The 22,749-nt window shown below is 40.4% G+C and overlaps 1 protein-coding gene across 10 annotated transcripts in view; it reads left to right on the forward strand.

Moving 5' to 3' along the window:
* The window catches only part of APBB2 (amyloid beta precursor protein binding family B member 2), a 488,394-nt gene that overhangs the window by 370,160 nt on the left and 95,485 nt on the right, over positions 1-22,749 (forward strand). Inside the window, exon 1 of one of the 10 annotated variants that reach the window (XM_073608534.1) lies at positions 19,809-19,960. The exons of the other annotated variants lie outside the window; for them this stretch is intronic. The gene's annotated coding sequence lies outside the window, so the exon portion shown is untranslated. Of the gene's footprint in view, positions 1-19,808; positions 19,961-22,749 lie in introns of those variants that run through there. 10 annotated transcript variants of the gene reach the window in all.

The following is a 22,749-nucleotide window of genomic DNA, read 5'->3' on the forward strand; positions in this document are numbered from 1 at the left end:
CAGGAGCATGTAATGGGATAAAGATTGCACACGTTGGATATTTTGCTGGTTCCTGTTGTGTCTGCAAATATATCCTGCCCACTTTAGGAGGGGCTTGTGTTTTTGAGGGCTGATGGCTGGCACAGTGTACCAGTGAGATGTCACATGGCAAAGGTATAGCTTGAGAAAATTTCTTAATAGAAATGCGAAGGATACAGGTAAGTCTATCATTACCATGATCCAGTTACGTTTTTGTTCTTCACGTAGTCAAGGGGAACCATCGTCTGCTTCCAATATTTAGCAGTAGTTAATCTTGCTACCAAAAACATATATGTAATTTGTTTTGCTGATTTTTTTGGGGACTTCATCAGGAATCTTTGGAAAAAGCTCTGGTTCTGGAGATCTACAGATATTAACTCCCATCACTGAATACACCAGATTAAAAATTTAAATCCAAAGTCTGGTGACTACAGGACACTGCCACCAAACATGATAAATTGTACCCACAATGTCTAAAGCAAGTGGGGGATGTAGATCGGGACCAGATACCAATGTAGGAATGTTTTGTAGTTTGCTTCAATTGGGGGTTTATTTACTAAAGCTGCAAACTCAGGCTCACTTCTGCATAAAAACCACTCAGCTTCCAGGTTTTATTGCCAAAGCTTAATTGAACAAGCTGAGGTTAGAAGCTGATTGGCTCCCATACGGAGCTGCACCATATTCTGAGTACACCAGTTTTAGTAAATCTACCCTTTGCTGTTGTATTAATAGATTCCTTGGATAAAGCATAGGCAATATCTTGCCAGTCATATACATTAGATCAAAAGTGGTATTCAAGTCCCATTCCCATTGAATCATGTAAGGCAGCTTTGCAGTCGGGACAGTGAGAGTAGCGTATACCGTAGATACCCGTCCCCGTAGGAGTCCCGTCGTTTGACAAGATATATATTTGTAAGTGTAAGCGGTCCACCTACAAGTCCACCACACGGTTTCGAGACATACAATGTTAGTTTATTCATTCTGGGTTTTTTTACTACCCCAAATAGAGGGAAGGACTTCCAATTGTAAATGCTGTAGATTTCCCCTTGCGACCGCAACTGGTAAGGTCCTAAAATGATAAAGTATCCTGGGTAGAAATGTCATTTTAATAGAGTTGATTCTGCCAAACCAAAATTAGGGATAGTCTGCCCATCGTCAAAGATCTTCCCGAAGTCGACAAAAGAGTGGAGGATAATTAGCTTGGTAAAGAGCGTCGATTGAGGGGGTCAGCTGGATGCCTAAATATGTAAGGTCAGTACCGTCGAGGGGGGTAAAGAAATATTAAAGGCCGTCATTTTTTGGGTATTCAGAGAAAGCCCCGAGAGCTTGGAAAATTGGTGTAACAAAGTCAGCAGATTAAGTAGGGTAATTTGGGGATGTTGGCAAACAAGGAACATTTATGCTCTTGTTGTCCACAACATCTACCATGTATGCTAGGGTGAGATTGGATTACTAGAGCTAAGGGTTCAATTGCTAATGTAAATAGCAATGGGAAAAGTGGATAACCCTGTCTTGTTCCACGTTGGATAGGAAATTATAACGATTTATAACCCCGAATAGAAACCTGGGCTGATGGATTACTATAAAGTATTTTTAGTAATGAGATAAAAGTAGAACCAAATCCAAAGGCCTCCAAAGTGGTACATTTGTGAATATTTTAAAACGGTTTTTAGATTGTCAGCTTATTATTATTTTGGGCTCAATTGGATGTTCAGATCCATCAAAACAAAAGGTGTGCAAAGTTTTCCAGTTGTTTTCTTTAGAACGAATACACAGCCAGAGTAGAAAAGCCTGCCAGCATGCTGTAGAGAAGTATCCTTGTGTGGGGAAACCATGATCCAGGTCCAACACCTCCATTGCTTATTCAGAGCCAGAGCTCTCCAATCAGCAGCAAATGTGTGCTTTATTGATTGCAAAGTTGTAGGTCTGACCTGGCAGGGGCACATTGGACCTTTACAAAGAGACCACTGTTTCCCCACAGAAAGCTATTCTACCACCGTTGCGGCTGGTTGTAAAACATTGAACACCTTTAGTTTTGATTAAACTGGTATGTTCTTTAAGGAAGAGAGGATTCTTAAAAGGAAGGGGACTTATTTGTATTCAACTATAAGGTCAGGATTGGCCAAAACGCATAAGCATGTAGAACGGTTTTATTCTGTTGCAAACATTTTTTCTGGATTCAAATAGTGTTCAGGCATATTGGACCAATTTTTACTATGCTGAGAAAACCCCACTGTTATACACTTTCTTCCGTGGTTAAATCTGCTATTGCATCATATTAGATCCAGTCCAGAATGACATCTACATTGAGATCAGATAAAAATGACATGGTTGTGTGTTTGTATATTTACTTGGTTCAACTTCTTTCAGGAAACCATTTATTTCTGTTTGCTTGCTTAGAAGGGATTTGCTGGCCTCACATATCGGGATAAGTTGTATAAAAGTGTACCATCATCCGAGTTTAATTTGGAACAGAAATTTTGGGAGCAAGGACCCCAACTCCAAGCTCTCCAAGGTAAAGTGCAAGCGGACTATCACGGTACAAGTAAAGAGGGATAAACAGCAAAAATACAGAACATGTATATAAAACAAAATTTATTTATACAACAATAAAGGGAATATAAAAATACAAACTATATAAAGATGTGCACAGATAACATGGAATATCGACTAGTTTCGCGGGTAACCCGCTTCATCAGGAAATGTATCTGTGGATAAAATACAATACAATCAAATATATATATTTTCAAAGGAAAAAGATATGGAAGGTAATGCCAGGATATGAGGGGGGGGGGGGGGTTAGAGAAAAATTTGTAAACAAATGTAAGGGGCTGCTAACCCATGTTGAGGTGCAAACAAAGTTCAGGCCAGACCCGACAGAGTCTCCCGCGGCGACTGGGGGAGGCACATATAAGACACATATCTACTTGCCTCATTTTTTTATTCATGTATTTCCTGTTTTCTCATTCATTCAGTATGGGTATTTCTCAATCTACCCTTACCGTCACAATCCAGTTATAAGTCACTGGATGACTTTTCTTTTGTTTCAATTATCATCACCCTTTTCCTCACTTTTTCCCTTTCTTTGATTGCATCCCCCCTTTTTTTCCCTTGCCAGTGTGGTCTCTTGGTACTGGATCCCTTCTTAACCCTTCCTGGTCCTTTCCATCTCCTGGTGCTTCTACTCACTCATCCTCACTGTTTGGATCATAGACATATAACGTATATGCTGTATTCATATGTGCCCCTTCATTACCCATTTAGACATTTGCCCCTTTGCGGTCTTATATGTGTCTCCCCCAGTCGCCGCGGGAGACTCTGCCGGGTCTGGCCTGAACTCTGTTTGCGCCTCAACATGGGTAAGCAGCCCCTTACATCTGTTTACAAATTTTTATCTACTCCCCCCCCTCATATTCTGGCATTACCTTCCATACCGTTTTCCTTTGAAAATATATATATTTGATTGTATAGTATTTTATCCACAGATATATTTCCTGATGAAGTGGGTTTCCCGCGAATCTAGTCGATATTCCATGTTATCTGTGCACATCTTTATATAGTTTGTATTTTTATATTCCCTTTATTGTTGTATGAATAAATTTTGTTTTATATACATGTTCTGTATTTTTGCTGTTTATCCCTCTTTACTTTTACTGTGATAGTCCGCTTGCACTTTACCTTGGAGAGATTGGCGTTGGGGTCCTTGCTCCCAAAATTTATGTTTGCTTGCTTAGTAACCTTAAGCAAGCAAATTCAATAAAATAGAGCATTGGATAAGCCCAAGGACAAAAACAAGGGTCACTTACTGACAGATGAGAAGATCACGAGACATGACAGGTCTTAGGGTTTGCAGATTATGCAATGAAATCATTTAGCAGTGTGCTGGTATTCTAATAATGGTATGCTAAAAAAAAAAAAAAAAAAAACCTTTTCTGTCTAGAACTGTCAATAATGAGGGTTAGAAGGCTGAGGCTGTACCTTGGTTATTGCACTGAATGCTAAAAAAGTATGTGAAATGATAGTTCCCCTTATAGAATTGAAACTATTGATTGCTAAAGAAATGTCAATATGGACGCAAAAGACAATGGCCTGGTAAATTCTGCATTTGAACTGACTCTTAAATACCAGTCAAATAATTACTTCAAGGTGACCTGCAATAAACACAATTCATCAGTATTGAACATTCCCTTAATTTACCTGCATTATGGCAATGATACATTAGACATTCAATTGGTCACCCTTGAGGCCTTTTTGTAGTTTGAAAATAATTCAACCACTAAATGTCCATTTTCTTGACTAGCAAAAAAAAAAAAAAAGTTCTGAAGAATAGAAAGTTTATAGTGCTGGTTGAAAATTAGCATATAGGGTAAAAATCAGTTGTGTTGGGGCTACAATTTGAAGGTCCATTGGAAGTTGGCTTTTGATGCAACAAAAGGGGACTCTGGGATTGTTTGCCATGAAGGAAGTTGAATCTATGTCTTCAAGATTAATAAACATAAATATCAATTTTTCTACTATGTGTGAATTTTTAGCAGTGTATGGTAAGTTTTTAATTGTATTTATAACAGGCCTTGCCTGTAAAGTGTCTGAAAGAAGAATTGTGTGCATTGTCCATAGTAGTTAGTCACATTCTCCTTTCATCTTCAAACCTGTCCTATGTACAGTACATGTGAAATAAAAACAGGTCTCCTTTGAGCAGGGCTGGACTGGGACAAAAATTTGGCCCTGGACTTCATCCAGACTGGCCCACTTTGACAGGTCTCTCCCATGACGGCTTGCCACCCAAGCCCCCTCCCCCCCACTAGCCATTAGCCGTTCTACATTATTTCTCTTATAGGCAGTACCAGTGGGGAAGCTAGACATTATTTCACCTGGGGCAAAGAATCAGTTTGGCGCCCCCCCCCCCCCAATGGGACAAGATTAGGCAGGAAAGTGAGGCCGCCCTCCTTCCAGATCGTATGATGAGCTTCTCAGTGTTGACTCCTGAGCATTATATCTGTATTCAGGCGCGCTGCATAACTAGCCAGGGAGAGGAGGTGAGCACTGCGGGGGGGGGGGGACAGAGGACCGGAGGGAGGCAGCGGTCCACTGTCACTGAAATCGGCCCACTGAGCCATCGGCCCACCGGGAAACTCCCTGTAGTCCCAATGGCCAGTACATGCCTGCCTTTGAGACAGAAAGAGTATTGGAGAAACACATATCAGCCTGTAGGAATGCCATTTCCTACACTTTCCCCATGTATACATTGTGCCTGGGTTGCTGAAATGCATATATAAAAGATGTTGAGTTTAGCAGAAAGGGGGTTTTATGACAGTCAAGCGTTTGGTACATTTATACTATTGCCCGCATTAGCACAAATAAATATTGGCTTTGGTAGCCAAAGACTATCCTTGCAAACTGGGTAGAGTAGTTCCATTGTGACAGTACTTGACTACCACAGTGGGGGGGTTACATAACAGTGGCAAATATCAAGTACCACACAAAACATCATACACATCGCCATGTCTCCTTGGTAGTGAAATGCAATTCACAATTAACACCACTTTTATACTCTAAGCAGAAATTAAACCCACGAATAGACATGTAACCACTTGCCGACCAGCCACCGTCATTATACTGCGGCAGGTTGGCTCGATCCCGCGAACCGTCATAGCTATACGTCGGTCCCTTTAAGCGGGATAGCAGGCGCGCGCTGCACAGCGGGGGTGCCGATGCTCGTGACCTGCGGTCGCGATGACCGCCGGCCACGAGCGATCGCGGACACGAGAGGCAGAATAGGGATGTGTGTGTGTGTGTAAACACACACATCCCAGTTCTGTGAGGAGAGAGAGAGATCATGAGTTCCTATGAGCTGGAAACCACGATCTCTCATCTCCTATAGTCAGTCCCATCCCCCACAGTTAGAACACACACATAGGGAACACAATTAACCCCTTGATCGCCCCCTAGTGTTAACCCCTTCCCTGCCAGTGACATTTATACAGTAATCAGTGCATTTTTATAGCACTGATTTCTGTATAATTGTCAGTCGATCCAAAAATGTGTCCGATATGTCTGCCATAGTGTCGCACTCTCAATAAAAATCGCAGATCGCTGCCATTACTAGTAAAAAAAAAAAAATAATAAAAGTGACATAAATCTATCCCCTATTTTGTAGACGCTAAAACTTTTGTGCAAACCAATCAATATACGCTTTTTGCGATTTTTATTACCAAAAATATGTAGAAGAATACATATCGGCCTAAACTGAGGAAAAATTAGGGGCTATTTATTACAGCAAAAAGTACGAAATATTGTGTTTTTTTCAAAATTGTCGCTCTTTTTTTATTTATAGCGCAAAAAATAAAAACCACAGAGATGATCAAATACCACCAAAAGAAAGCTCTATTTGTGGGAAAAAAAGTACGTCAATTTTGTCGTCAGTTAAAGGACGCAGTGCCGTATCGCAAAAAAATGGCCTGGTCATTGAGCAGCCAATTCTTCAGGGGCTGAAGTGGTTAAATGAATAAAAACTTACCTGTACATAGATGCGGTGACTGCACTGGTTTTCAAGATGAAAATAAAGGCAGAGACCCTGCGAAAAGAAAACTAATTGACACCCCATCTAAGGACTAGTAAGCTGAAATATATTACGTTTTTGCTTATGGGTTTAGATGCACTTGTTTTGATATTGCCCAGTGCAGCAGACAAATTGTTTTTTTTTTTTTTATGAATGCTGTTAACAAACATTGGGTTGTTTTTTTCTAGTATACCTCGAAATCTTGTTATGTTTTTGTATAATTCACAAATATAGATATATTTTAGAGCTTTCATTTTTTGCCATGGCGATCATTGTATTACATGAACTATTGTATCTGTCTTAGTATGGCGAACATAATAGTTTTTTCAACATACCATGCTAATCTGAAACTATTCCAGCTCCTGCTCTCAGTTTATGAGTTCACGCTAATGATATTTAAATATATGGGGATTCAGCATATTATGCAGGGCAATAAAGTTACTAGTAATTCTATCGGCTCTCATTAACTGCATTGTTTTATGGATCCTAAGAGGATACTAACCAAAGGGCTTTGGAGCACACAACAGTAAAGTGTTATATAGGTTCTTTGAAGCTGTATGACTCCTCCAACCAATTCCTTAAAGCTACCTCTAGTCTAAACTGAAAATTAAAGCCTAAGTCAATACAGTTGTGTCCCTGTTTCCCTTTTACATCCTGTTAAGACAGGAAATGAGGGCAAATTTCCCCCAATAAGGGCACAGTAAAAGCTGGCTCTAACCCTTTCATGCAGTATCCAAATCCAAACGTTTTGGAGTTGGGCTTTAAGCATCAAGAAACATGCAATAAGTTAATCCTATCTGTTTAGAACAATATAGAGAAAGGGGAGCTAGTTAGGAAGCTAATCCTGAGGGTGTCTGCCACATCCCAAAGCCTCTTGTGTAGAAAGAGAAATGCCCCAAAAGGGATACTATGGGCAGAAAACCAACACAGGATCAAAGTATGGTAAATAGAAAAACAGATAAAAAATATATACATTTTATTCAATATGCAAAAATAGTAAAAAATGACAAATACCATTACTAAAAGCATTGAATAGCAAATGAAGAACAGGAGTATTGCACAGTATTACACGCTGCAGCGAAAACCACTTCTGAAAACTGGGAAACAGAGACCAGAAATGGCTGCATGAGGACCCAACATGTTTCGAAGAGGATAAAAAGATAAACTTCCTTTCATGACACTATATTTCCTTCTTCATGGATTCAAATAAAGCGTGCTGTTGTGTTTCTAACAGAAAAAGAAAACATATATATGCATATAATAGGTATTGATTCCATACTTGTAATAATTAATCTGGCATTAACCAGAAAGACAGACATAAAAAGCATGCATCATTTACAATGGTACTCACAATAAAATTAATTATTACAAGTATGGAATCAATATCTATTATATGCATATATATGTTTTCTTTTTCTGGAAATTTATCTTGCTTTCCTAGCATAGAACAGGAGCAGTCCAATTAAAGTTTTCCCAGCTGTAGTAGGCATCTATCAGTCCCAACAAGCAAATGCAAGGAGAAGGGGTAAGTGGGACTTGAGCTACAGAGCCAATATTGTCAATCACTGACTTCCAGTAAGTTGCAATAACCAGGCATGTCCTAAAAAATATGAAAGTAATCCCCCACTTTATGATCACACCTCCAGCAGGCTGGAGAGAGAGATGTAATGACTTTATGAAGTTTATGGGGGTGTAATAGGCTCTGTGTGTAATCTTAAATTGTATCAGTTGGTCTCCGATGGAAACCAGGGGTTTCCCACATATCAGACCAATTCTCGTCATCTAAGTCTGGTATATCCGACAGCCATTTTTGTTGAAGGGAGAACAGATCTGGAAGAGCAACCATGAGGAGATGTGTATATAACATAGAATCTGGTTTAGTAAGCAAATCCATCAGCAGTAGAGCTTCAAGGTCCGAGCAGGCTAATTGTGGAGGACCAGTAGGAAACTGGGTGTTTAAGGCGTGAGCAACCTGCAGGGGTCTAAAGATATAATGGGAGGGTACATTAGAATAGGAGCGGAAGCCAGTAAAGGGCTTCAACTCTCCATTTGCCAAAATTTGGTAGAGGGATTTAATCCGGTATTTGGCTCAGGCCTGGGGATCTGGTAATGCATAGAAATGATGCAGGGTCAGGTTGTTCCAAAGTGGAGTATGAGGGGAGATTGAAGATGAAACCTGAGTTTCTCAATGGAGACCCGTATTCCAGGCATTTAAAGTAGTTAACATAGAAGGAGTAAGGGGATAGGGAAATTTGGGGCCATGCAGAACCAGCGCCTTCCAGAGAACCGAGAATAGCAGCCTCCAACATTGTACAGGAGTAAGCCTGCCTCAGAGGTTTGATTGTGATTGGTTCGAGAGAAAGTCACAGAGCACAGGCTTATGATTCTTGTTTAAAGTAAATTGAACAGAACAGAATTATAGGTGAATTAATTATGGTTTTTGATTTACCACAGCTGCACTGCTTGCAGAAAAGTATTAGTTAATCACAATCTGGTTTCACTTGTTGCTTGGAACTGAGTTTAAAGAGTAACTCCACTTTTGTTGAGAGATTAATATATATCACAGGGATTTAAACAAACTTTGAAGAAAAAGCTGTTTGTTCTTCTATGTCTTTTAGGTACTGGTTCTGTGTGGGAGTGACTTTTTCATTATTTTTCAGCTGATGCATTTGCAGTATTTGTAATGAGGAGAGTGGCAGGGTCTGCATTCCTTTTGAAGTCATTAACCCTTTGAAAGCACCTCACAAAAATTGATTTTTTTGTTGCAGAACATGCCTAAAATCTGACTTATATCTTAGAGCAGATTTTTGGGAAAATTAGCGAGCCAATAATGCAAGCAACATTTCTGTGTACGTAACACCTCCAGGTTACCATATTGCATTGAACTTTACAGAAAATTACAGCACTGAAGATTAAAAAGGCAATATTGTTTTTAATTACATTAAATGAAAAAAAAAGGACTCAATTAGACTTTTGTCGGTCTTTGGTAACCCTAAGCCCTTGGTGTCCAACCTACAATCCTTTTGCATTTATTACCTCATTACCTTTGCAGACAGTATTCTGTGTTTTGGTGCTTACTCAAGTCAGTATTAAATAAACTGGCTGGTTTGGTTAATTTTTTTCACACTATCATACTTTTGTTTATTTTTTGTTGCATTCCCATAATCCCTGACCATCTTCTGTTGCATTTCTGCAGTGTTTATCAGATTTCTTTAACATTACCGGAAAAAGTATTTTGTGCAACCTATTGGTGATATTAGGGGCTGCACTCGAGGTCCACATTAGGTCAGTTGACCACTGTCCTAAGCCATAACAATCCAATTGGAAATTTTCTTTAGCATGTTAGTAGTTAGGATAAAAATATATAATTACTGATTGTTATATGTATTTTCCCCAATAATATTTGTCTTATCAAATGAAGGGCATGAGGTGATTATGCCCATGTTGTCCATAGCAATTAGTCAGATCCTTGCTTTCTCTGCATATACTCATTTGTTTTTCCTGGTGTACTCATGGTTGTGTCACAATTACTTTCAGCACTTGTCCTCCAGAAATGCAACAAATTGGTTTGGACTGATGGACAAAGGTAGTTATATAGAATGTGTCTTCTGTCTGTCAAGAACTCCCCTCACTTATGTCACTTGTGCCTTAATCCCTTCATGCCTAAGGGTAAAACAAATCCTAATGCCTAAGCACAATTTTGCAACTTTGACATATGTTAGTAAAACCCGTACATATCATCACAACTACTTTGTGCATCCAGGTGGATTATACCTTGTTTTTTCAGGACAAATTAAGCTTTCATTTAGTGGTAAATGGTAACGAATATCTCCTGATTTTTTTTTAATTATTATTATCAAAGAAAAACTGGACCAAAATAGGAAAAAGAAAATCATTTTTTTAAATTTAGCTGTATATTTTTTTTGTTACTACCATAACCTACCACCAAAGAAAAACCCAAAATAAATTCTCCTGCTCCTGACAATCGCAAGTATACCACATACAGGTGATACTCGAAAAATTAGAATATTGTGCAAAAGTATATTTATTTCACTAATGTAACTTAAAAGGTGAAACTAATATATGAGATTGACTCATTACATGCAAAGCAAGATAGTTCAAGCTGTGATTTGTCATAATTGTGATGATTATGGCTTACAGCTCATGAAAACTCAGAATCCACAACCTCAGAAAATTAGAATATTACATGGAATCATTAAAACATGGATTGTACATAGAACAATATCGGACCTCTGAAAAGTACAAGCGTGCATATGTACTTGGTTTGGGCCCCTTTTGCAGCAATTATTGCCTCAATGTGGCGTGGCATGGAAGCTATCAGCTTGTGGCACTGCTGAGGTGTTATGGAAGACCAGGATGCTTCAATAGCGGCCTTCAGCTCTTCTGCATTGTTTGGTCTCATGTCTCTCATCTTTCTCTTGGCAATGCCCCATAGATTTTCTATGGGGTTCAGGTCAGGCGAGTTTGCTGGCCAATCAATCCCACGGTCATTGAACCAGGTTTTGGTGCTTTTGGCAGTGTGGGCAGGTGCCAAGTCCTGCTGGAAAATGAAGTCAGCATCCCCATAGAGCTCGTCTGCGGAAGAAAGCATTAAGTGCTCCAAAATCTCCTGATAGACGGCTGCGTTGACCCTGGACTTAATGAAGCACAGTGGACCAACACCAGCAGATGACATGGCTCCCCAAATCAACACAGACTGTGGAAACTTCACACTGGACTTCAAGCATCTTGCAGTGTGTGCCTCTCCATTCTTCCTCCATACTCTGGGTCCTTGGTTTCCAAATGAGACGTAAAATTTGCTCTCATCAGAAAAGAGGACTTTGGACCACTTAGCCCAGGTAAGACGCTTCTGACGTTGTTTGTTGTTCAGGAGTGGCTTGACAAGAGGAGTATGACATTTGAAGCCCATGTCCAGGATCCGTCTATGTGTGGTGGCTCTTGATGCACTGACTCCAGCCTCAGTCCACTCCTTGTGAAAGTCCCCAACACTTTTGAATGGCCTTTTCCTGAAAATCCTCTCCAGGCTGCAGTCATCCCTGCTGCTTTCCCTTCCACATCACTTTCTATTAATGTACTTTGATACTGCACTTTGGGAACATCCAACTTCTTTTGCAATTACCTTTTGAGGCTTTCCCTCCTTATGGAGGGTGTCAATGATGGTTTTCTGCACAACTGTCAGGTCAGCAGTCTTTCCCATGATTGTGATTCCTACTGAACCAGACTGAGAAACCATTTAAAGGCTCAGGAACCTTTTGCAGGTGTTATGGCTTAATTAGCTGATTGGGTGGAACACTTTGAGCCTAGAATATTGCACCTTTTCCCAATATTCTAATTTTCTGAGATTGTGGATTTGGGGTTTTCATGAGCTGTAAGCCATAATCATCACAATTATGACAAATCACGGTTTGAACTATCTTGCTTTGCATGTAATGAGTCTCTCATATATTAGTTTCACCTTTTAAGTTGCATTACTGAAATAAATGAACTTTTGCCTGACATTCTAATTTTTTGAGTATCACCTGTATGTGTAAGTTAATTGTTGTTTGTACCCATAGTACAGCCCAGAAACATTTTGCTTTTTTTTGTCCTACCACAACTGACACAAACTGACACTGATACTAATTTGAAAAAAAAAATTCTGCCCAAAATATACTGACCTTGACCTTTGACCCTTACTTGACCCACACACTAACCCTGGCACTGACCTAGATCTAGATCAAACCTAGTATTTTTTTTTCTTTTTTGTTATTATTTATTTATTTTTTTTTTTTTACACACACTTTTGTTTCTATCTGCAATGAGAGAGAAAGATGCAATTGGTTTGATTTACTAAAGGGAAATACACTGTGCACTTTGTAAGTGCAATTGCTCCAAAGCTATTTTTTTTTTTTTTAATTTTCCTTGCATGTGATTGGTTATTCTTTGCAAAGTGAAGCTTCACCACATTTACCAAGCTCTGGAGCAACTGCACTTGCAAAATACACAGTCTATTTGCCATTAGTAAATAAACCCCATATTGTATTTATTACCACAATGACAATGAAATTAGTCTTGGTAATGTTACAGACGATAATACAATTACAAAAAAATGTCATATAATCAAAGTTTTGACACCTCCTTCAGATTATCAGTGCTGAAACCTGTCGACCCTTGGGTTTAGATTATAAATATATTTTTTTATTTTCCTTGCATGTGATTGGCTATTCTTTGCAAAGTGAAGATTTTTCTCATTTACTAAGCTCTGGAGCAATTGGCAGAGTGCAACTGCACTTTGCAAAAGTGCACGGTCTATTTGCCTTTAGTAAATCAACCCCAATGCATCTTTCCTCGCCATTCACAGAGAGAGATACACAGGGGCGGGCTTCACAGAAACTGATCACTGTGGTAGCCAATCAGAGGCTACCACAGCCATCAGGTGACCCAGAACCAGGAGTTACGGGTACCAATCTTTAGTACGGGACCCAGGATTCTTGGTGAGACCCTGGTTTCTGTGCTGGGTGCTGGGAGCGAGCGGTGTGCTTCCAGCACAAAGACAGATACACATATATGCGGCTCTATCGTAAAAAGCCCAGTCCGATGAGGCTGCATATATGTGTTATGTCGGCATGAAGGGGTTAATGAAGGAAATCTATGTGGCTTCAAAATGTTGCTTTCTTTTAATTAAAACTGAAAAGAGTGCTAGTGACACATTTTGCTGCTAAATTTGCTATTACTATTAGCTAAGTGTAGCAATCAGTCACTAAGCAGACGAAACACATTGCACTTTACTGTGTAGTATACACAAGTAGCATGTATTATAGAATAATCTCACACAATTGCAAAAGATTCTTATTAGGGAGTAATAAGCAAATTGTAGCGCTATAAAACACAATATCAAAAATAACTCAAAACACCAAAGTGAAATGGTGTGTCTATGGAAAATGTGTGTAGATACACCTCAAGGAAGGGTGTCATCAAAAATTTCAATAAACGGAAAACACAAAATCCTGTGGAAAATGGTGAGGTGCAGTGAATCAGGAACACAGCTCCATCCATAATCTAAACATCCAAGATGGGATCATCAAACACTGAACAAGATGTGGGTGCGCTTACCAGAACTGGTGGACTCTATAGGGTCTCTAAAGGTGAACACAGAAGGAAAGAAGTAACAGCCAATGGAAAAAGACCCGTCTTCCTTCTCTCACACCTTGTTACAAGATATTCGGAATCGGGGAAGAAAAGCTGTGATTGGACTCTGGGAATGTCTCTTTGCGCTGAAAAAAGATCATCCTCATCCTAATTTATTGTCGGTTCTGGATGAGATTACACAGAGAGGTGAGGGTCTGCCGGATCAGATTCTGCTGGATAAACTCGGACATTCCCTGACTCCTGAGCTGAAAGCATGTTGTTTTTTCCCACATACCTCCTGGATACGAGTGGACGTATACATCTTGAACCCATCCTGGCATCCATCTTCAAGATTCTGCTGTATGGTCCAGATTTGGGGTTGTTCCGGAAGACATCTACCACCCTTGAGGCCTTCTACACACTGGCCCATTGTGGCACACTGCTCGATAGACTCTATGCTGATGGCACTAGAGTCCACCAGTTCTGGTAAGCGCACCCACATCTTGTTCAGTGTTTGATGATCCCATCTTGGATGTTTAGATTACGGATGGAGCTGTGTTCCTGATTCACTGCACCTCACCATTTTCCACGGGATTTTATGTTTTCCATTTATTGACATTTTTGATGACACCCTTCCTTGAGGTGTATCTATACACATTTTCCATAGAAATTTTTTCACACCATTTCACTTTGGTATTTTGAGTTATTTTTGATATTGTGTTTTATAGCACTACAATTTGCTTATTATTGTATTTTTATGTTTGTCACATTGCTTGTAGCAGCTCACTTTTTCTTTAAGGTTTAGCGCAGTAACTTCTCTTTATTCTTATTAGGGAGTGATTGATTGCTACTATTAGCTATTTGTTTAGTATACACCAGGGGTCTCCAAACTTTCAAAACAAAGGACCAGTTTATTGTCCTTTAAACTGTAGGTGGGCTGGACCTTGGCCAGTGGGGGTAGAACATGCCCCAGCATCACTGGAAGGAAGCCATGGGGTTTATTTACTAAAGGCAAATAGACTGTGCACTTTGCAAAGCGCAGTTGCACTCTGCAAGAGCAGTTGCTCCAGAACTTAGTAAATGAACAGAAGCTTTGCTGACTTCTATCATCAAATCATGTGCAAGCAAAAATGCTGTTTTTTTTTATTTTCCTTGAACATGATTGGGTATTCTTTGCAAAGTGAAGCTTTACCTCATTTACTAAGCTCTGGAGCAACTGCACTTTTCAAAGTGCACAGTCTATTTGTCTTTAGTAAATTAACCCCAATGCCTCAGGCTTGGTGGTCAGTGGGAGTAAAAAAAATTGCATAGCACCTGTGGTCAGTAGTTATTTTTGTTAGAGGGAATAGTGCCCCATCAGTGGTGTTAGTGGAGGGAATAATGGCCACTGTTGATGTCACTGGAAGGAACAGTGTCCCATCGTTTATGTCAGTGGGAAAAATAGTGCCCCATTAATTATGTCAGTGGGATGAATAGTGTCCCATCGTTGCTGTGGAATTATACCCCACTGTTGGTGGTGCCATATCATTATTGTCAGTGAGAGAAATAGTGCCCCAAGAGCTGAAAAAAGACAAGAAAAGGGCCACAGTTTGGAGACCACTGGTTTACATCATAAGGAGCCTATTGTTTCATCTGTTTAGTGACTGGCTTAGTAACTAATCACTGAATTTTTTTTTAGCATGACCCTTTGAAAATCACTTTTGTAGTTCTATTGCTATATGATGTGAAAATAAATTGTGAAAATTTGCTGAACTAAGCTCACCTTGAAAATGCAGTACATGAGGTGCATTTAAAGTGAGTATTTTGACATGTTTCTGTTTCATACAATATATGCTGTTCTTTATCACAAGTGACATTTGGATCTTCACCTCTGTCCATGTGATCTTCTCCCGCCACCAGCAGCCAGTTTATGAGTATTCAAGGCCTAGCCTTGTATCTTAAGATTCATTGTCAACTCAACATGTCAAATTTCAGACACACAGGGAGCAGTTTCCCTGTAATGGGACCCTCCAGCTCACTAACAGCTCCAGTGCTGCCTGCAGTGCACCTACTCAAGGACCTGGCATGACAGTCTAGAATGTTGCCCTCTGCTTGAGTCCTTTGAGTCTTCCTTTGCTCCACCAGGCATGGTCCCCTCCTCAAGTTCTATCCTGGGAAGAATTCACTGCAGTTGTGCAGGATTTTATGAGCCAAATTGCAACTTTGATTGCTGACACTGACCACAGAGGCCATAAACATACCTCCACACCTTCCCATGCAGAATGTTTTTTTTTACCACAGAGGATCTGTCTGATGCTTAGTCTCATAAACCCTTAACAGATGATAGTGGCCCTTGAGGAGCCTGCAGCTTCTACTAGTGCTGCTACCTTTCTTGGATCTTGTAGTAGGCATTATGCCAACTTAAGGAGTCTTTTTTTAAGAAAAGCTCCCCTCAGAGTTCAAGAAGAATCCCTTTTGTTACAACCAGGCCTCTACCTCAATAGCCATATCCAAACCAAATACTCAATTAGCTGACAACTGGACAGACAGCATCTCAGGTGCCTGGGTACAGGAGGTGGTTTCCTGGGATGCAACCTAGAGTTCTGCTCTGATTAGCAGATAATCTTGCAGGTCTTCTGGATCTAGGGGTTATTCTTTGAACAAAAGGGGGCATCCACCCTATTTTTAATCTAAAGGCACTAAATGTCCTTCTTTGGGTCTAAAAATTCTTGAAGTCTTTTGTAGCCTCTCTTATATGTCTCAAATTGTCCAGCCTATCAACTCTTTCTTTGCTTAGCTGTGAGTCTCCAGCACTTTCAGGTTGTGGCTTTGCCTATCATCTGCAACTTGAGTGTTCACCAAGGTTCTGGTCCCTTTACTACTTTACTTTACCTTTGGGCAGCACAGTGGTGTAGTGGTTAGCACTCTCACCTCGCAGCAATAGGGTCGCTGGTTCAAATCCCAACCATGACACTACCTGCCTGGAGTTTGCATGTTCTCCTTGTGCCTGCGTGTGTTTCCTTCCACACTCCAAAGACGTGCGGTTAGGTTTATTGGCTTCTGTCCAAAAATTGGCCCTGGTGTATGGGTGTGAGTTGGGGACCTTGGATTGCAGATTTGCAGACCCCTTGGGGGTGGGGACTGGTGTGGGTGTGTGTGGAGCGCTGCATAGATTGATGGCGCTACATGGGTACCTTAAATATATATATATATATATATATATATAAAAAAATAATAATAATATAGTGGATGGGACGCAATGTGCGGGGATGGGGACAATTGTGGGTGTTCACTCAGGTTGAACTGGATGGACTTCTGTCTTTATTCAACCTTACAATCTATGTAACTATGTAACTAGCCTTGCTATGCTAACAGAGTATACCCATTGTGGGATAACTGGACAACCTCATGTTGAGAGAGCAGTTAGCATATGTTTTGTTGTCTAAAACCTGCTACACACTATACGCTTTTTTTTTTTTTTTTTCATTCAACTCAGTGAGCTGAACAAAAGTAGAGAGGATTTTGTTTGGGTGGAACTTAATGTGCTGACCTTGTGCTCTGTTTATATTCCAAGCATGAACAATTGACAGGCAGACTTTCTTAACCGACAGCGCCTGGATATGGGAAAGTGATCTTTGCACCCGGAGGTGTTCCAGTTTCTGTGTCACAGGTGGGGGGTGCTAGATGTGATCCTCCTGGTGTCCTAGTTCAACAACAAACCAGACAAGTTTGACTTCAGGTACAGAGATCCCCTGGAAGAGCAGATGTGGTGGATCCATGGCATCAGTACAGCCTAATATAAATCTTTTCTTCCCAGAAACCCCTTTTTTCTTCTGCTCTGTAGAATTGGGATGGAGGGCATTCAGTTGTTGCTGATGACTCCAGATTGACCTAGACATATATAGTACTGTGACCTGAACAGATTCCTGACAGATACTCTGTGGGCTCTTCCAGATCATATGGACCTCCTGTCTAAAGGACCCATTATTATCCTAAACGTGGTTGCTGCCATTAATGGTATGGCTTTTAAAGCCCAAGGCTTAAGGGACAGGGGTATCCCCTAAACTGGTGTTTCCCAATGTAATAAAAGACAGAAAGTTTATTTCCCTCAAGGTTTACCATCACACATGGAAATTATATATCTCTTAGTGCGAGAAAAGAAACTTTTACCCCAGGGATTTCTCCTTGGGACAAATCCTCACCTTTCAGTAATCAGGCAACAGTTTGCAGATCTGGGCACTAGTTCCAGAAACCACTAGTCTCCATTTTTTGATTAAGACCTTTGTTCAGGGTATCCTCATGTAGTTCCCTCCGTGCATTCACTTGTTACTCTTTGGAATCTGAGTTTGTTTCTCTCATCACTTCAAAAACATCCTTTTAAACCTCACTCACAAGGATATTTTCCATGTCACCATCAACTCTGCGGGGTATGTGTCTAAGTTGGTTGCAGGGCCGGTGCTACCACTAGGCAAACTAGGCAGATGCCTAGGGCGCCCTGCTGCCTATGGGGGCCTGGCCATTGGTGTTCCTACTCTCTTCTCTCTGCAGAAAGCAACTAAGTCTCAGCATCAGCAGGCAGACGCCACTCCATTCGCACATAGTATCAGAGGCGCAGCGGTGGTGGAGAACTGTGTCTGTGTCCCGACTCCCGAATGAACGGAAGCAAGCAAACATTTATTGATGGGCACTGGTAGGCTGCATTTGATGGCAGCTGGTGAGGCTGCATTTGATGGGCGCTGGTGAGGCTGCATTTGATGGGCACTGGTGAAGCTGCATTTGATGGGCGCTGGTAGGCTGCATTGATGGGCATTGGTGTGCTGCATTGATGGGCGCTTGTGAGGCTGCATTGATGGGTTCTTGTGAGGCTGCATTAATGGGCGCTGGTAAAGGCTGCATTTGATGGGCACTTGTGCGCTGCATTTGATGGGCGTTAAAAAGGTGGGGTATACATGGGCAGGGCAAAGAGGGTGGAGTCAGGGGTGGAGCCAAGGGTGGGCAGAAAAATGAAGTTCCCCTAGGGTGTCAAAAATCCTTGCACCAGCCCTGGTTGGTGACTTTATCCTGTAAAGAATCATTTTTTGGTCTTACCTAAGGATGAGATGGTATTGAGGTCTAGAGTATATGTGATTTATAAGGTGGTTTCCATATTTCACCCCAACCATGGCATTTTTTTCCATCTCTGCCTGGTTCCAGTGCATCAGAAGCAGATCATCTTCATTGTCTGGGTGTAGTATGTACTATTCATATCTGTCTCATCGCCGCTGCTTTTGTTGGAAAGAGTGACTCTTGGTCATCGTTAATGGTCCCTATACGGTCCTTCAGGAAGCTGTTTGAGCTGAAGGCAGCTCCAAGTTTTGTTGTTCTTTTGTGGGTCCATGTTTGTCGCTGTTGCCTACCGCTCATTTGGACTGCTTTTAAATGTCTCAGTGGTCTCTTAATCCTGTGTCCCTCATTCAATAAGAAAGAAAATTGGACTTTTGTACGTACCGTAATATCCTTATCTTGGACTTCATTAAGAAAGACAGGTCCCACCCATTTGTGTCTATGATTCTGCTCTCAGTATTGCTTTTTTACAAAACTAAGGCATTCTGGGAGTGGGGTGTGGGGTTGTGATAGGCTAGTCACTTTTGTTGGCCAGTGTCCAAAACCTCCTGTAGCAGTATAACCAACCTGTCCCTCAGTGACCTCCAAGAAATTGGTTTAATGGTAAGTAAAAAAAATCCAGTTTTTGAAATTACCTTAAAATAATGAAGCCTTTATGACATTTTAGTGACTGAGCTTAGATGTTTTTAAATATTTTGTGTGCTTATTCCTCAACATGGATGCTTGTTAACATATAAACTGCTTATTGCTATTGGAACAATTCATCATTAGCTTGCAATGACTATTTTATATTCTAAGTAAGACATTCACGTGCATGGTTTGCTATTGTCTCCAGGGGCTGTTTGCTAATTACATGGGACCAGTCGATATAGGTGACAACAATTAGCAGTCATTAACATCTCTTGTTCAAACGTCTTCTGGATCCTGTCAGCTTCTCCCCATGCTCTGTGTACAATACAACCCGTACAAGTGAATTTGTGTTAGAAATGCATTAACCTTCAGAGAAGCACGATGGAAGGAGGGCTGGGAGTATTTTTGGTGTGGGGGGGCGGGACTCGCAGCAGTTGCTTCTCACAATTCTTGACGAAGGACTGGAAATGCAGCATGTGTACCTTCTGATTTCTCCGCTCTCTCCCTGTCTTCTTCATGACCTGCTGCTGTTTCTAATCACAGGTTTGTTATTACATGACTAATACCTTCATTTTCTGCCTCACAAAGAGCATTCGTTCTTCATTATCTCCGCTGCATGTGTCCAGGAGTACCAAGTCTCGCCAGTCATGGAAATTGCAGAAAGACTAATTTGTTGGGGTTTTGACAGGGCAGTAAGTCTTTGATAAATTTATTGTGTGTAACCTTGGCGATGTCGGCGTGATGTTAACTGGAACAATGGCACTTTGGGACATAATCATTAAAGGCTGGTAGTGGAACTCGCACAATGAGTGCAGTAGTGCTACATATAGCCCTGTGGCTTTTATTTAATGATGCAAACAGCTCTATCCAGAGTGCATCAACCCATGGCAACTGCTTATCTTGAACTGGTGTCACTGCACTAAAGTGACAAAAGGTAAAATCTGATGCTATGAAACACTGTACAGCAGTGCTGCCTGTCTTGTCTATTAAATTAGCCTGTGTGGCCTAATGTATGGACTAAAGTGTTTGAATCTGCTTGTTATACCTGATTTTCTATGCTCAGATTCAAATTGTTGTGCTTTGTACAGATTATACATTTAAGTCTGAGAGTATTATGTAAAGAAGCTTTATAATCTTAGACATTATATCATCTGGCTATGACAGGAAGTTTACTGTGCTTGTAATCCAAAGGTGCTCACACTAGTTTCAATCCAATCATGATGTGGATAATTATTTAAAAATCTTATTGTCCTTAAGGTAAAACTATACCATACATGGATATTATTTATTAATCAAGAAGATATCGGTTGAACAGATTGGTAACTTTTTGATTAGTGGCCTCATCATTGGGTTGTAGCTTGTATGGTATTTCACCAACCTTTTTTTTCCGGGTGTTGTAGCATGCTGAAAGAAATTGATTGAATAAAGATTTATTGAAAACAATCATAATTTTCACAGTAATTACAAATAGAATTACAACAAGAAAAAGTAAAGACCATCTGAATCAAGTTCAAATCAATTAAGGTCAATTATTCTGATTAAAAGGTATTGATACAAAATGTATTTGTACGTAAGCTTATGCTAAGGTAATAAAAGAATGCCATGCAATGATACTACTGTTATGCCAAACACAATGCACTACTACAGTTGGACTGTACACAGTCAATGGAATATTTGTTTCCTGCAAAGTGAAACCATTGACAAGTAGTCATGATAAATCACCCAGCACGCTGAAAAGTTTAAGATTTAGGAGCTGGTTATGCTGCTTCCTCCACAAGTCTTCCTTGAATGAGCTGCATTGCTGCTAAAAATTTGCCTCTACAATGAGCTTTAGGGCTGATGGGAACTGAAGCCAAAACCGCACAGATTTCACTTGCAGAGACATCAGTTTCCTATCAGTTGACATCAGTTTTCATGTACGTTGACATCAGGTTATCATTTTCGTTTCAGTTATTTGCCCTGTTCAGTTTTTTCCTGTTCAGAAAACTGCATACACATTGCAACTTTCCTGTGCAGAAAAAATCTGCATGTTGTGGTGTGAACAGGGCACATAGAGATAGAGATCTTTTGTGCCCTTGCAAAACGCGTGCAGAAAAACTGACGTCTCTGCACTATGGTGTGAACAAGGCCTTAAACTTAGATGATTATGGAACATTATAATAAGAAATGTGAGATCTTAGTCTGATGTGTACAACCCATTCCTTATTTCTCCTAATTTAGGGTAGTTCATACCACATGTAATAGCTTGTACACCACGTTCTTCAGGCCCTTTGTCATGGGAAATTCCTAATTTCTTAGAGAAGGATGTTGTTGCTAAGCGCTTGCTTTAAAATGAAGCCAAGGCTTTGTGCAGAATGAAAGCATTACTTTGGAAACCTGACGTGAAGAGCCAAATATTTCACAGAATTAATCAAACAGTTCTCCACATCAGATAAAGAAGATTTCAGTTTCCTTAGGACTTAAACCTGCACAGATCAAATTATTATTTGTGTCAGTTGCTCATAGAACTGCAAATTGTAAAATTCGCTATTTGCTTAATGAAGATCACCTATGGACATCTTGCTTCAGTCCAGCTGTTCAAGAATGACAGGTCTCAGCATGCCCATCCAGTCAGCAAATGCCAGACCATACCCAGACTTGTAGATCACCAAGCAATGAAGGATAACAGGTTCTCAATGTCTGTGTTCTAGATGCTCTTTGTAGCAATCTTATGCTCACATGACTTACTGCTATGTCACTAGTAACTACCTGTATAGGTAGTTACTAGTAACTACCTGTATATAACGGTGCCAAAATAGATACTATCTAATGTACATACTAAAATAGAATAGTACTAGAATAAGAATTAAGATTTATACAAAAACAAACACGGATGGTTAGGATATGTGCAATAATAAATGTCTTTCTGATACCTGTTCTGCATTTCACCTCATTGGTATAAAGTAGAAGTTCACCCTAACACCAAAATCTCTAAATCTACAGGTATCCATGATCTAAGACTAACCTATCTAGCCCTGTATAGAAGAAATCGCTATATATACCTTTTTTGAAGCCACTTCAGTCCGGTCTCAAACGGTGGAAGCTCTGCAGAGGAGACAGCCAACAACGGCTGGGAAATGAATGGGAAGTGACGTCACCCATAGCGTTACTATGGGGCTTCCATTGACAGCTGCCTCTTCTGCACCTGCCTCCGCCGATGACAGCTCAGCGTGGGACCGGACCAGAGCGGCTTCAAAAAAGGTATGCATTGTGATTTCTTCTTTACAGGGCTAGATATGTTAGTCTTAGATTGTGGATGTCTGTAGATTTACAGATTTTAGTGTTAGGGTGAA

The sequence above is a fragment of the Aquarana catesbeiana genome, linkage group LG01 (assembly GCF_042186555.1).
Source record: "Aquarana catesbeiana isolate 2022-GZ linkage group LG01, ASM4218655v1, whole genome shotgun sequence".
Taxonomy (NCBI): domain Eukaryota; kingdom Metazoa; phylum Chordata; class Amphibia; order Anura; family Ranidae; genus Aquarana; species Aquarana catesbeiana.